The sequence below is a fragment of the Erithacus rubecula genome (assembly GCF_903797595.1).
Source record: "Erithacus rubecula genome assembly, chromosome: 4".
NCBI classification, from domain to species: Eukaryota; Metazoa; Chordata; class Aves; order Passeriformes; family Muscicapidae; genus Erithacus; species Erithacus rubecula.
Genome location: NC_136686.1, coordinates 1105902 through 1121187, shown reverse-complemented (window position 1 = coordinate 1121187; position 15286 = coordinate 1105902). Strand labels below are relative to the sequence as shown.

Sequence of the window (15286 nt, the reverse complement as noted above, 5' to 3'; positions counted from 1 at the left end):
TGAAAGAAAATAAAACAGCTTTACAGATACAAAAGCTTCAAAGACTTAAAATCCCCATTGCAACAAAGGAATGTTAATAAATATGCCAAGCACTGAAGCCACCACTCACTGCTATTTTTAATTAGAGAATTAACCACCTCATCTAAAGCAACATGAGTATTAATTACCAAGATCAAGATTATTATGCAACCCTTGCAGAATGTATCACCACAGCTGGAATATCTTGTATGAAAGAAAAAAGAAAAGAGAAAAAACCAACCCAAAAATCCACACAAAAAAAACCCTTCCACACATACAGAGCAGACTAAAGAGGAAGGAGTCTGTGGCATTTGAAGGAATTCATAGAGTAAAGTCGAAAAAAGGATGAAAATGTACCATAAAAACCAGTATTTTTGGTAATTCTATGTAAAGTACAGTAGTGAGCTGGAAAAAGATACAATTTATACTCATAAATCCCAATTCCAACATGGCTACAACACCACACTCAGTATCTTCACTTAAAGAGAGATGTATAAATTTTGTCCTGGTTTGGGGTTTTGGTGGGTTTGCTGTTTGCAGGGTTTTTGGGTTGGGTTTTTTTTTGTTTGTTTGTTTTTGTTTAGGTTTTTGGGGTTTTTTCTTCTCTTTCTAGTTTTTTTAATTGTCTTGAAAAAGCTGACTGATGAATTCTGCTGACCCAGCACAGAAACCACAGCTGTACTTCCTTCCTCATACTCCCTGGTTTTTTTTTCCTTATTTCATTTTATCCTTTGATACATCATGCTTCAAATGAGATGATTAGATTTCAAAAGAGGGCACTCCAGACTCTAAATTGAAAGTCAGCTTGCAGTATACAGCCAACTTTAAAGCCATCACTTTAGAAATGGAAGCTTTGAAAAACTTCTGAAGTATATAAAAGTTTGTAAGGTAATGGTTTTAGGTGTTGCTTTAGATAAAGTTTTCTTCCCATTCTGGCCAAAAAAATGAAAGAACTTCCAACATAGTTAAAAACCTGCTGCAGGTTGCCCAAATGAAACTGGTTTAGCCATCTATCCACACCTATTAGCCAGTTAATAACTGTGTCATGACACAGGGACAATATTAAAACTGGCGTGGTGCAGATCACAACAAAAGCTGAACTGGAACCATCATAATGACATACTCCAACCAGACTGTAAAAATTAACATGAGAAGCAGAAAAAAGACAGGGAGACTTCAATACCTCTCTAATTTGGTTTAGTAGAAATGTGGTAAGATTTAGTTTTTATTTTCACAAATTTGCTTTCTTCAGTTTTGGTGAAATTAATAAAGTCTGTCAGCAGCTCACATAGAGAACTAATTTCTGTCTGTAGTAGGTTACAACTTTGAATTAAACAAGGCAAAGTTGAATAGGAGCAACATCCACTGGCTTGCTGATGATCTTAAACATTCCAAACCATTGTGGGCCACCCACTGATGGCATTCCTTGATGATTTAGTTTTGTTTATTGAATCTTCAGCTCTTTCACCAGTGAAGTGCTCTGAATGCAAACTAACATGTATCTGGAAGGACTCAAACTTTGCTATGGTAAGGTTTCATGCTCTGTGTTTTTCTGTGAGATTGAGATTTTCTATATGGCACCCAAAAAAAAAAAAAAAAAAAAAAAGGCAACTTCCATGCAGTTCAGTGAAAACAGAAAATGCTCTATTTAACAAAGGTGAACAAATAGGTACAATTGGGAAGGTTTTGATCAGACCACAACAAATCAGCAATGCTGAGCATAAGGGTAAGCTTAGAGTGGAGCTCAACAGCAAATCTAAAAGTTTAATTTTAAAACTTAATAAATAAACACATAATATTCTAATGATGCTGACTAACTCTTCAAACTTCCCTAACTCAAATAACGTGCAAACAAGGTTTCACAAGACTGATATGCAAAACATCATGACTTGAGGTAACACAACCTAAACCAAAGTTCACTGATAAAAGATTTGGAGGATTAGAGTTTTTAATGCCAGAAAAGTCAGCAGAGTACCCATATTCTCAGGAGTAATTTGAAATATTCCCTTAATATTGTCAGTGTATTTGACTGTGCACCAGGGTCATGCAGCTCTCAGCACTTTCAGACACACAATAACTCACCTGCATCCCAGCATCAGCTGGAGGGGTTTGTTGGGCTCACCAGAAAACTTCTCATCAGTTTTTTTTGTTCAGATGAATGGGCACATAGCCCACAAGAGGAATATATTGCAATTCAGCAGGTAAACCAAAGGCTCTATCTGAAACATCTGAGCAGCAGCAGCAGTCAGCCAGGGCTGCAATTATTCAGCACAAAGTGAGTCAAGTGTAAAAGAGCTCAGTGAGCTGAGGTCACAGCTGACCAAAGTCACACCCTGCCACTGTATTTACAGTGCACTCAGCAGTTGTTTCCTGGAAGAAAAGAGGCTGAACAATAGCAGATTCCACAATCTGTGGGAAGAAAATAGATTTAAACTTCTGGTGTTCCGTGCCTCCAGTTTTCTAGTTGCAACCATTTCTGTTTCACTGCACAGATAAAATTTTCTCATCCATTAATCTGGGCCAAGCCCTTTTATGTGTATTTCCATTCTATTGCCATATATTTGGCAAATGTCACATTTTTGAGGTTTTGTTTCAAATTACCTGAATCAAATGCATAAATTTGGTTCTTTTCCAACTCAATTCACAGACTGACATTTTCAAAAGCAGTTTCTGCTGTGAATGCCCAGGCTTGTCAAGTTTACAGACTTGACTTTCAGAAGTAAAATTATATACTTTAAAAAATTTAAATCCCTTTACAATCACATATTTGGTTTCCAGTAAACATCCAGGGATTAAAGATGACAAAATTAGATACCATTATAAAAGATCAATTATAATCATCACAAAATGCTTTTTGCTGTAATTTCTTCAAATGAGTTTGAATTTCACAAGAAAATTTTCCCCAGGAATTTGGCATTGATTATTACCAAGCCAAATTTAACAAGTTATCACTAGAAAGGGATTTTGAAATGTTACAGCAGGTATGTAATTGCAATTTGCCCATTCATTCAAGTGAAAACATTTGCTGAGGCATTTTTAATGTCAAATTTTCTTAAAACTAATGTCAGATAGTGTGGGACAGAAGCCCAAGATACTTTGGCCCCAGTTAAGCTATACTTTTTGGAAAACTCCCACAGATTTTGAAGGAAGATAATTTTCAAAACTCTTTCAGAACGTGAATTTATTGTTCTTTGACTGGTGCTTTTATTAGAAATAAATGGGGTGAAATGAGTGTGGGTGGGAAGGTGGAAAGGAGAAAGGGAAGGAGCCAAAAAGCCAAATTAGGTGCTGCTTTTTGGTCCTTTCCTGGATAGAGGAATGACAGGTGAGGCTGGGGAAATTGGGCTCTGCCATTCACTTCCAACCTCTCTAAGAATTGTTCTAGACAGGATTGTTGTGATCTTACACATTATTTAAGCAGCACTCATCCAAAATCTTGCTTCAGGTTACCTTTCTATGGACCTCAGAAAGTTAAATAATTAGGTTTTTATGTTTCAAGTTCAGTCAATTTATGGAGATCTTGTATAAATGACCCTCAATGGAGACTCTGCTCCAGGGTAGAAAAGCAACAACACCACAAAGTGAGCTGCAGCTCCAACTAGAATTAAAAGAATTACCCATAGAAACAGTCCTTAGAGCAATGAATGTTATCTTAAAAGCTATTTTCCACAACACCCTTATCCTCCTGGCTACACCCATGTGGCAAGAAAACTTCAGAGCCCTGCAAGAGATGCTAGAGGGGAGGGATCCATAGGAAATTTTTGAGGGACACAGTCACAATATAAACAAAGTTTCCTCCCATGTTTTAGGCAATAAGAAATTGTGCTGTTTATTATAAAATTATACCAGCTCCTCACCAATGAGTAAATTTTGCTTATAAAGCTCTGAGTTGCCAAAACTAGAAGACATTTTCTATTCTGTGAGATTAAGAAGTGTATTTTTCCCTTTTCCAGAAGGCACACTAGATAAACTTTAAACTCATAGCCAATTTCAAAGGAAAAATATTTGTCCTACACAAAGCCTCTATTCAGTGTCCCTGTTTTTACTACAGTAAGAAAAATAGCTGTGCCCTGGGTAATTTGTTCATGTGTGCCAATAAAAGCACATTGGACTAGAGCCAGCACTTCCAGCAAGCTCCCAAAGACTTCTGAAGTTCTATGAAAAGCAGAACTTTTTTTTTCTCTACTTATCCTTGTACTATTTGCCATTCCCAGAACTTAGAACTTGTTTCCATTACATTTGCCTTTATGTTACTGTGAAAAGGGACTGAAGGAAAAAAATAAAACTAAACAATAAACCCAAAGCTTTTAAAGAAGCCCTTGTATGAAAAAGAGCTTTCAGATATCTTCACACAATGTTTCAAATGTTAAGCATGTACTGTTTTGAACTCCATGATACTTAAAAATAATAAAAGAGGCTGAAGTATATTCACATTTTAGACACAAAACATATAAAGAATTAAGGATCATGCTGACATAAATACTTGGATTTCTATGTTTTCATGAAGGAACCTAGCCAAGAAACCTGTTGCTCAACTAAAGCATGTCTGTGACAGACCCAGGGTAAAAAAGAGCTTGGACCAAATTATTGGGAAGTTAGTCAGAGCAAAGCAATTGCCTGTTTATATGTGCTTCCCCAAAACTCAGTGTTTTTGAAACACTTTCCAAAACAATCAGAGAAAAGGGGCTGAAAAGGAAGGAAGTCATCTCACAGCCTTGCCAAGGTAATTCCCAAAAAGCAGTACTTCCCAACCTCTTCCTTGGGCCTCTAGTAAGGGAGGCTATGAACCAGGCCTGGGGAAACCCAGGGTCTCATTAGCCTTGTTCTGAAAAAGTTCTTCTCAATAAATAATCTAAATCTGTGTTACAGTTTAAACCCACTTTAAGCAGTGCTTCTATCCGCAACACATCCAAAAAATACACTGGATTCTTAATTTTAGAAAAAGAAAAGAGGCAACAACGTGCATCCAATCAGTTTTAAGCCTGGCTTATAAAAACATCCTATTCCTCTCTCCTGTTTGATCAAGAATATTTGGCTTGCTGCTACCTCCTCTCCCTTCTAGGACCTATCACTCATATCAGCAATGGCCCACGAGGATGTTGTCCCATGGGTATCATGTCATATGTTTTTCCAGCTAGGCAATCCAAAGTAAGCAGATGTCAACTTCTATTTTCCCCCAGGAGCCCACGAGGCAAGTTTCAGGGGGAACAATATTGCAGTTACTTCATCTATATATTATCTTTCATTATCTCAGTGTTTTTCTAAACCATATCCCTTTGCTTCTTGAACTTTGCATAACCTCTACTCTTTCCTCATATTGTTTAATTCAGCCTTATGCTTTTCTCCTTTTCCTTTTTTTCATGCACATCTACAGCAGACTTTCTGGGGGTTAAAAAAAATCGTTATTCAAGAAAAAAATAATTAAAGTGTAGACTCAAAATTAGATCCTGACATTGTCCAAAGCCTTTTTGACTGGGACTCAGCTTGCCATCCACCCTATGACTATCCTTCATCTCCTGTCTGATTGGGTTGATCACTGAGAAAATTAACTCTGACAATTACAAATATTGCCTTTCCCAACAGAGACACCAACAGAATTAGAGGGAGGATTTTTTTTTTTTTTTTTGGTAGTAATTTATGTTTCTCAGCTACTGAATTAAGCTTTCTGAAAACTCATTCACAGGCAGGTGTAGGTGAAATGGCAGAAGCAATTACTGCTCTAATTGGCTGTGACCTCCTCCTGCCTTTCCATGGATACAAAAACATTGATGTAGAAATCTCAACTTCTTTGTGGTGCCAGTGTGAAATCCAGGGAAGGGGAGCAGGCTGTGACTCAAATAAGATCCAGCTCAAAGATAAGGTATTTCAGCAGCCACCTCACAAACTGGGACCTGGCATTGTGTGGTGGGAACAGAACAGTCACCACATCATTCCCTGCCTGTGCACAAGGTCAATACTTCTCCCCCAAAGGCATCTGCACAATTAATATCTAGTCAGGCTGGCCAAGCCACCTTCATGCCCTGTGTTGAAGGGAAAACAGCACAGCTGTGGTCCAGAGCACTGAAGGTGACATTTGGGCAAACCACACACTGAAAAAATGTGCTGCTTTTGCCATTATCCAGCTTTGTGACTCAGTTCTTTAAAGGAACATCTCAGCCAGTGCCAATATCTCTAACAGGAGATATTCACATCTGTTTTCTCTGAAGGAAATACGAAATAAGATCACAGCTCTAATTGGTGGGTCAAGATTCACAGAAATTGGGAATGAGAAAAAGCCCTCACACCTGGATTCTCACACCCAGCTTAACCACAGACAGCTTTTGGCTGACAGTTTTGAGACTTGCCACAACCCATGCTTATTTGGAATATACTGAAGGCTTATTATCTTGGGATGGGGAGAAAACTCACACAGCTCTAGGTTCCAAAAAGGACACTTGTGGTCAATAGTCTCAAACACCCTTATTGTTTCTGAAAGGTCAAGCCCTGTTTGCCCCCATCATCCTCATTGACTCTTTCCCCAGAGAGGGCCATGTATAGCTCCTTTTCTAAAAGTTCCCTGATTATTTGAATGCTTCTGCTTGAAACATATTAGAAAACCAAAGATTTTTGTGAGGAAGGGGAACCATTATTCTACAATCAGGGAAATCCCTGACATTTCTTCCAGCTGACCAGATCAATTGGCAAACACCAGGGGCTCCTGTGCAGCTCACTCCTGCCAAATTTTAGCATGACTTGGCAGATGGCTGCTTCTCACTGTGCTCAGGGCTTTCCCCTGCCTGGCACAGGGTGGTTTCACATCAGAAGCAAAGGTGCTGCTTTTCCAGGCTTCACCACCTTCATTCCTGCACAGAGGCAGCGTGGTCTCCCTCTCTTGCTGCAGTGTGGAAGCTCAAGAGATGCTCAGCATCCCCTTTCCCTTGAATTGTGAGGCATTGCAACCCTAGCACAGAGAGCAGACAACTCTGGCAGGTGACAACATTAAACCAAAGGCAGTGATAGTTGTCCTTCCAAATTTGGGGCATTTTATAGCACCCTCACCCCCAGTACAGAAGCCTCAACACAAAGAACTGCAGCTGGTGGCACTTGCTTTCAATGGTTAACAAACAAGGCTTGAACCCTGCAAATTGTCCTGAGCACATAAAGCAGTAAAACATCTCTAATGATGGAGATTATACCCTCTTGGATTGCTCCTGGAATGGAAATATGTAAACTGTGATGTCATGTAATTTGCATTTCCCTAATAGTAGGTTATTCTTATCCTTAGTGTTCCTCTCCTTCTCATGCTCTAGTGCACTCCAGGGGGATGTTATCCAAGAGGAAAATACACAAGATGCAGAAGACTAGCCACATGCAATAGAAAAAATTAATGACAAACTGACCACAAATGCTTTTCCAGAGATTTCCAAACCTGAGTAGAGGCAAGAACTCTCTCACTCCTGACTCACACTTTTGGCCTGAACATGAGAGGGTTTGTTACTCAGAAATGGCATTTTGAGACCCTCCTCCCCCTACCCAGGAGTAAAATACAGCAGAGGAGGGAGGAATCATCCACAGAAGAAAAAAAGATTGCACAAAACTTGAGGAATCTGGGATGCATTTCAAGCCACAAGAGTAACAAAGGAAATTGTGAGCAGCATAATGATTTTTTTGTGCATTTTTGAATTATCCAGTAGGGAACTATATCTCCACAATATATTTTGCCTACTGTCCACATCCCACAGAGTTTGAGCCAGCTGTGTTGTTCTCTCACAAATAAGGATAGGAAGAAAACTTTGCTTCCACTTCATTCTTCATTTGTGCTTTTTTTTTGATCCCTGATGACCTTTCCCCATCTTGTTGCACATAGAAATACGAGAAGTATTTGAATCAACAGATCTACATTTAAAATCAAATTACAAAAGCAGTAAAAGAAGTGCATAGGATTTGCAGGAGTAACAGAACCCTGTCACAAGATGGAAACAACTTTTAAGAACTATTTTGGAGAAGAGTGGAAGGGATAAAGTCACAACAGTGTATTGAGTATGGAGCTGCCTGGACACTGAACAAGTTACTCAGCACAAATGAGATAGGCTAACACACAGCATGGATTAGAAAGGAAAGAAACCTCTAAAAGTGCACCATGAGATGCATTTTTTCTTATTTTTCTTCCTTTGTTTCAGACATTTTCAGGAGGAGGCATGGAAGGAACCACAGAGCAGCCAATTTCCCAGTTTCCATTTGTCTCTTCTAAGTACTGATTTTGAAAAATGCTGCATCCTGAAAAATCAAAGTTCTCCCATGCACCAAGGTGATTCTCAGAAGAAACAATAATATTTGGGTGTGCAGTAGTGCACTCAGCTGGATATTTTTGTCATCTTTAACACTCACTTCCAAATGCCCCATTCAATAATTCATTTCACCAAAATAAGCCCATAGGACTAAATCTCACACTTGAATTTAAGCATTGCTGTTTGCAGATCAGTCTACTCAGAATGCCTAGAATATAAATTAGCCTTTCCTGGCTAAAAACCCTAAACCATGACAGATGACAGGCACTTTTTGAATTGCCCAAACTATAAAACAAAGAAACAAAAAAAACAAAAGAGAAAGGGTATTTCATCTTCCCAGAAATTTACAATCATCCACTTCATCAGCTACTATTGAAAAGTTGTATCCTTCCCTGTTTTCTTCACACTCCCTTTTATTTGGATATGAAGTAAAAAAATCTCAATTGCCAACATTTTGTTAGATATAAACAAAAGTCAGATGCCCAAAGATCATAGTTTGATAAACTTGAAAAAAATAAAAAAACAACTCAAAAACCAGGGAATCAATGAGCTTGAGAGCCTGCTCCTGTTTGGAATTGCTAGGCCCAGGTGGAATTTACACATGGCTGCTCTGCAGTTACATCAGCATTTGGGTTTTTGACTGCACAGCTTTTATTGTCTGATGCACAGAAAAAAAAAGAAAAAAAAAAAAAAAAGAAAAAAAATAGGTGTACATAGCTTTTAATTTTGGGGGTTTTGTTTTGACAATGCTACATATGAAGACAGTGTCTGGGAAAGAAATTAAAAAGTTAACTGTTCTAAAATTACAGCTAAAACCAGCCTGAGTGAGGGTTCCACAGAGGTAAAGCTTAATTATTTACAGTTTAGGTCCTAAGAGACCAGGTCCCAAGGTCATTTATTACCAAGAATGAACATAAATCACTGGTTTCTATTTTTGTAGCACAATCACCAGCACTCAGTAAAGGCTAAAAGGTAAGAGGATACATCCACCCTTAAATAACCCTATGGGAGATGACCCTTTATGAGTAAAAAACTTGACAGAGGGTCAATATATCTGCTCAAGAAGAAGGGAAGAACAGGAAGAGCACACACCCTACAAGGCAAGGAAATAGAAGGGTTTCAGAAACAAACAGCTGGGAGCAGGCACAGCAATATGGGCTGGCAGCAGCTTTTAGACCAACAAAACAACCCCAAAACTGGGAGGGGTCTTGGCCACTGGTGCACCCAGTAGTGCAGAAGAACCTCTGTGCCACAGACACTAAAAAATGATGGTTATGCTCTACAGTTTGGGCTAGATGTCATCCCAGGTGCCTCCACACCTGCAATGGCCCTAAAGGGAATAGGAGGCATGGCATGGGGCCAGCACTCTCACAGACTGATGGAGGCTGAAAAAATCTGCAAAAAGTTATCCTGGAAATAAAAACAACCCAGTGATATGGGAGGCTGTTACTTTGCAATACAGTTATTGATCATACAAAACAAAAGAGAAAAATTTTCAGTAGCTGCCTTCTAAAATAGAGGCAGCTTCAGGTAACTAAGATTGAAGATGGCAAGATATAAAACATGCACTAATTCCTGTGCTGATCTGACTTGGAAACAGGTATTGCTACCACTTAATCCCATTTTAAGCCCAAAAATGCTACACTATGCACTAAGAGTTGAAGTACATTGGAGCACAATTCACCAACTGTAGAATAAACATTTTGGGAGGGCTCATATTATAGCTGAGCAATGGTGTTTATACTTGTGTCAATGCTTGCAGGAGCAAAACAAATGCTTAGTTAGATGAGGAGTGAAAATGCAGTGATTCAGTAATGTAACAAGTCATCTGCAAAATGGATATATATAAATGCATCACTAATAAAACCTATTGTTGGAGAACGTTTTATTTTGGTGAACAACTGGGATCGCCCTGCTGTTAATGAGCTGGTTTCAAATGGGTGTAAATGAATAAAAGTGTGTTAATAACCTTTCAGAGGTGGAAAAATGCACAAGTTAATCCTTCTTTTATAAGCTGGTTCCCCTGCCACTTGTGTAGCCTTAGTAGTAAACATTTCATGTCTAGCTCTCTTTTAAGGAGAGTTTAAGAATTTTAAACAACATTCTAAAAAGATACATGCCAGACCTTTATTTCTGTGACCTATCAACTAGATAGTGGATTATCAAGACCAGCCAATATTTGAATACCAGCCTATGCAAATATGCTGAGTTGCAAAAGAGAGACCCACACTTGACTCCTCTCTATCTTTTAGCCCACAAATCACCTTTTGTTTCTGAATTCTGAGCTATACTCACCACTTCTTTTACTGTACCATCTGCTCCTTATCTGTATTATGTTTAAATAGCAGTATAAACTGCAGAATAATTTAGGTGGGGAATGAACTGTGGAGGTCATCTGATCAAAACAACTTGGAAGTTAGACTGAGATAGAATCTACAATCGTGTACAACAGTCACAACGACTCCTCAAACAGCAACAAACAGCTCCTGACCACAGGTAAAACAAATTCTCCCTTTTTGGTCCCATGCTTATGACCTGTTACATCTGAATGGGATCAAGAACACAAGTAAAGGTCTTGGCAGGAGCACAGCAACCAACCTGTGACTCAAATGCAGCTTAGCAACATTTTAAGAGCAAGGTGTTGAGACAACCAGGCTAAGGAGGAGGCAGCATGTCAAGGACAGAAAGCCATAACCCAGAGGAGCAAGGACAGCTGGGTGGGTGGAAAGCAGCAGAGCTTTTCTCTGGAGGAAAGAAGAACAGCTCAAACACATGGAGAGATTCCTGAAACCCTTTCAGTATGGCTTGCATGGTTGTGGGTTAGCTCCAGAAAACAACCATGAACCACAGAGCTACTTATTCCCTCCCTTCCTCTGGAGGGACAACCAGAAAAAAGGGTAAAATACATAGATGGAGTTTAATAACTGAAACAATAGTAGTAGTAATAATAATAATTAATATAACAATGATAATGATAATAATATTATTTTTTGTAATGAGAAGTTCAGAGGCAAAGAAATAAAACTCAGGCAAGACGAGAGTTGCAGTTGCTCACCCAGTGGTGCCAGATGCTCAGCCTGTCCCCAGCTGCCACGGGCACCTCCCAGCCAGCTCTCCCAGTTTATATAGTGGCCATGACGTGCTGTGGATGGAAGATCCCTTTGGCCAGCCCTGGCCACGCTCCCTCCCAGCCTCTGGTGCCTCTCCTTGCAGGCAGAGCAGAGCATGAGACACTGCAAAGTCCTTGACTCGGGGTGAGCAGTGCTTAGCAACAGCCAAAACATCGGAGAGTTATCAACATTGTTCTCAGCCCAGCTCCAAACACAGCTCTGCCCTCTGCTAGGAGTGCAGTGAGCTCCATCCCAGCTGAAACCAGGACACCTGGTGACCCGGGGATCCCACTGCAGGGAGGCACATCTGCACTGGAGCAGCCTTGCTGCAGCTGTTTGTACATTCCCCTGCACAGGGGCCTCACTGAGGGGGAGAAGAGGGACTGAGTTACAGCAGCCTCTGTCCTCTAATGCAGAGAATTAACATTTCCTACCCTGTCAAGCTGTGGATTGATAGAATTGCTTGGCATTAGCATCATTCATACATACAGATTTACATAAGAGCTGTAGCACCTCTGTGGGACCCAATGAGTCTGATTTTGTCTCTCTGGATTTGCCATACACATCCAGGCTTCAATAAGGAGCTGTGCCAAGTGTGACAGGCTGTGCATTATTTAATGGTTTGACCATCCACCAGTATAGTTTGTCATGCAGAAACAAGCCCTCTTAAGTTAACAAGCTTGAAAAAGGCCACTCTAGATAAGTTGTCTGTGTTACAAGATGTGTCCAAAAGAGAGGAACAAATTCTGCTGTTCACACTTTGACATGACTGGAAAATTGAATAACTGCTTCTCTACCAGCAACAGCACCAACAAGAATGTTCTGAACAAATTCCAGGTTTAACTGTGATTTAACAAAACACAGCTCTTCAAATGACCCACTGCTCAAACCCCCTTGAGCTTGCAGTGGTTCCTGGCAAACTCAAAACATTTTTCCTTCCACGCTTCCTCTCTGCAGTACAGCTGAGTGACCTTGGTGGTGGGAGGAGGTCAGAGCAGATGAGAAAAGAGTCTTTAAAACCAAATAGTGTTTTTAAGTACTAAATTCACATTTTGAAGACAAAGCCAACTTAATTAAAAACATTTAAATCTTGTAACTTAAAAGAAGTTGCAATAGTTCCAAGAACAACTATTTGAGGCTCCCTGGCCCCCCAACAATCCCTTCCTGCAAGTCAAGGAAGCAACAGCATGAACAACCTCAAAAACATCAAACTACTGAAACAAAAAGCAAACCAACCAACCAAAGCACAAAAGGAAAGGGGGAAGGAATGGGATGAGGAGATTGCTTCTAAATTCACATAACCCTCACTTTATCCTGTATATTTCACACTGCCATAAGCAACTTCAAGATTTTGCAGATCACTCTAGGATTTGCTTTATTTGTATTTTTGTCCTTTCCCAGTCTCTTTTTGATTCTTGTTCTCCAAGAAACAAAAATTGTCAATAGTATGGAAGTGAGTTCAGACAGCTTCTCCATACCCTGGAGAGGTGTCTAACCAACTTCTGCCCAGTCAGGGCTCAGCATTATTTTCTGTTTTAACAGACCTTCACATTGACTGCTTTACCATTAAGAGAAACAATCTCAAATTAATTTTAAGCAAAAGTTCGCTCTGTGCCATCTAGACTTGGAGTGTCCCAAAATGAGAAGCAGGGCCAGAAGCCACAGAATATACATTAAATAAAGGAATAGTTGCCCCTGACACTTCAATCCCAATGGCTGCAGCAGCCTCCCAGGAAAACCTCTGCATCAACCCACATCCATCTCAGCTCCCCTCATTGCTCTTGAACCTGTTTCTCCCTCTCTCTGCCCCCACAGCTATCCTTGTGTTAAAACGTGTATTTAGAAACTGGTAGCAATTATTCTTTCCAACAAGCAACCTCAAATCCAGGACCTCTTACAGCATCCAGACAAAATATTACTCTAATGTAATTAATTCCCTCTATTTCCTCTTTCCATCATAACTCACTGCCTGTTTACAGCTCAGTTGAATCTTCTCCTGTGCTTGCCAGAATACCACAACAGCCTTCTTGTACCTCTGGCCACTGGTTAATGATAAAAATAAAGCCAAGAAAATTAGCCTGTACAGAAAATAGCAAAGCTAGGAATAAATGAAGTGTCTGAAAACTTTCTGCTGGTCTTGTGCTAAGCTCCAGCTTGCTGCACTTCTAAGCAGGCTGATGGGTATTTTACCACAGGTAAAAAAAAAAAAACAACTTTATCAGCAGCTCTAGGGTGGAATAAAGGTGACTTAAATAAAGTTTCTTTGAAGCTGTGTGACAAATACTGAAATAATGGAGGAAATAAAGGAAGTAACTTCTAAAAGCAGACTCAAAGCACTTTTCCCAGATGCTGATTCTCCTCAAATAGGTTTCTACTTTTCTCCTGGAAGAGTACCAATCTCTAAAATAAATAAAGCAAATGTTTGAGAGTGAAGTCAGTAGTTCTGGTCTGGCAAATAGCAACATAAAAATGGCACCTTTGCACTCAGCAAAGTGTCTCTGGTGTGCAGTCAGGAGTGATTGCTGCTGACTAGTGAGATAAAAAAGGCTCTACTGCTTTCATGCTTGTTTGAGACAGGATATCAGAGCTATTGCTGTGCAGCAAACTGAGTGCTGGTGTCTTCCATAAAAAGCTAAATTGTTCATTAATTTTCAGTTAGATACCTGGACACTTCTTGCTGCACCTCTCAGTGAGAGGGACTGGGATACAGGGACAATATCAGAGCACACCTTGCTCTGCACAGAGTTTATGATGTGAAAATGCTCAGGAAGGGAGATGGCTCTGTGAGATTGGGAAATGCTTCATCAAGAGCCAAACAGAAATCTCTGCCTCATAAAGCTACTTCTGAACAAGCACTCTCCACTTTCAAGAGCTGCAGTTTCTCTTTGTTGAATGCTGCGATGAAATCAAACAAAAAAAAAAAAAAAAAGTCTGTGAGTTGGTGTAAAATTTTTATCAAGCAATTTTCACTCCCAGCATTCAATGTCAGGTGTGTAGGCTGCAAATAAAGTACATAAAATAAACAAATTTTGTAAATATGCATGAACACCAGCTCATCATTTCAAGGAAGAACATGGGCCAGAAAAACCTATTTGAATTTATGACACCACCATAATATGGGCTACATTTTAATTTATAGGTGTGGTTGGTAAGTAACAGAAAAGAAGCAAATTCTCAGCATTCAAACCTGCAAACCTTTTAGAAACTGTGAGGAAAGATATGCTTGAAAGCAAGGGTTTAAAACATTTTGGAGTATGTTTTCATAATACTTAAAATAAACAGTAATAGTGTCTGCTCTTTAGAACTTCAAAGTCATAGAGATAAGGCTGCTTCTGGAAGAAGAAATAGGAAAATACCTGCTCTCAGAGCTGCCCAGGACTCAGAGAAAAATAAATCACACAATGTTTTTATCATTATCTGACTTAAAGCTCCTGAAAATTAACTAATTCTGTTCAATCAAGTACAGCATACATTGCATTTCCATCTGGAAGTGTTTGCATCTTAGCATCTCAGTCATCATGATGCAAGATGCTATTTCATGTCACTCTGGCTGTTTTTTCACCAAGCCCACACAAAAATCATTATTGCAAGCCTGAAAATTCTAATAAAGAAGCCAAGCAGTATTTTTCTCTTCTAGCTAAGGAGTTCTGCCTCAATTAAGTAGTAAAGGCTTTAATAAGTTGCTTGTTTTAATGAACAGATACAGAGATTGAATTAATAGACAATGTCTCTTCTAAAGAAGCATTATTAAAACCACTCCACTTGTGCCAGTAACTCCAGTACGTGCTGCTGATATGTCAGAGACATTTCATTTGAAGACATGAAGGAACAAGTCAAGAACTCAGGTCAGGGAACAGAAACAAATCCACTAAAATTTCATGTTGCTACTGA

The 15286-nt window shown here is 39.5% G+C and overlaps 1 protein-coding gene across 5 annotated transcripts in view; it reads right to left on the bottom strand.

Moving 5' to 3' along the window:
* EPS8 (EGFR pathway substrate 8, signaling adaptor) overlaps nt 1-15286 on the bottom strand; it is a 112308-nt gene that overhangs the window by 51165 nt on the left and 45857 nt on the right. Inside the window, exon 1 of one of the 5 annotated variants that reach the window (XM_079304056.1) lies at nt 11341-11360. The exons of the other annotated variants lie outside the window; for them this stretch is intronic. The gene's annotated coding sequence lies outside the window, so the exon portion shown is untranslated. Of the gene's footprint in view, nt 1-11340; nt 11361-15286 lie in introns of those variants that run through there. 5 annotated transcript variants of the gene reach the window in all.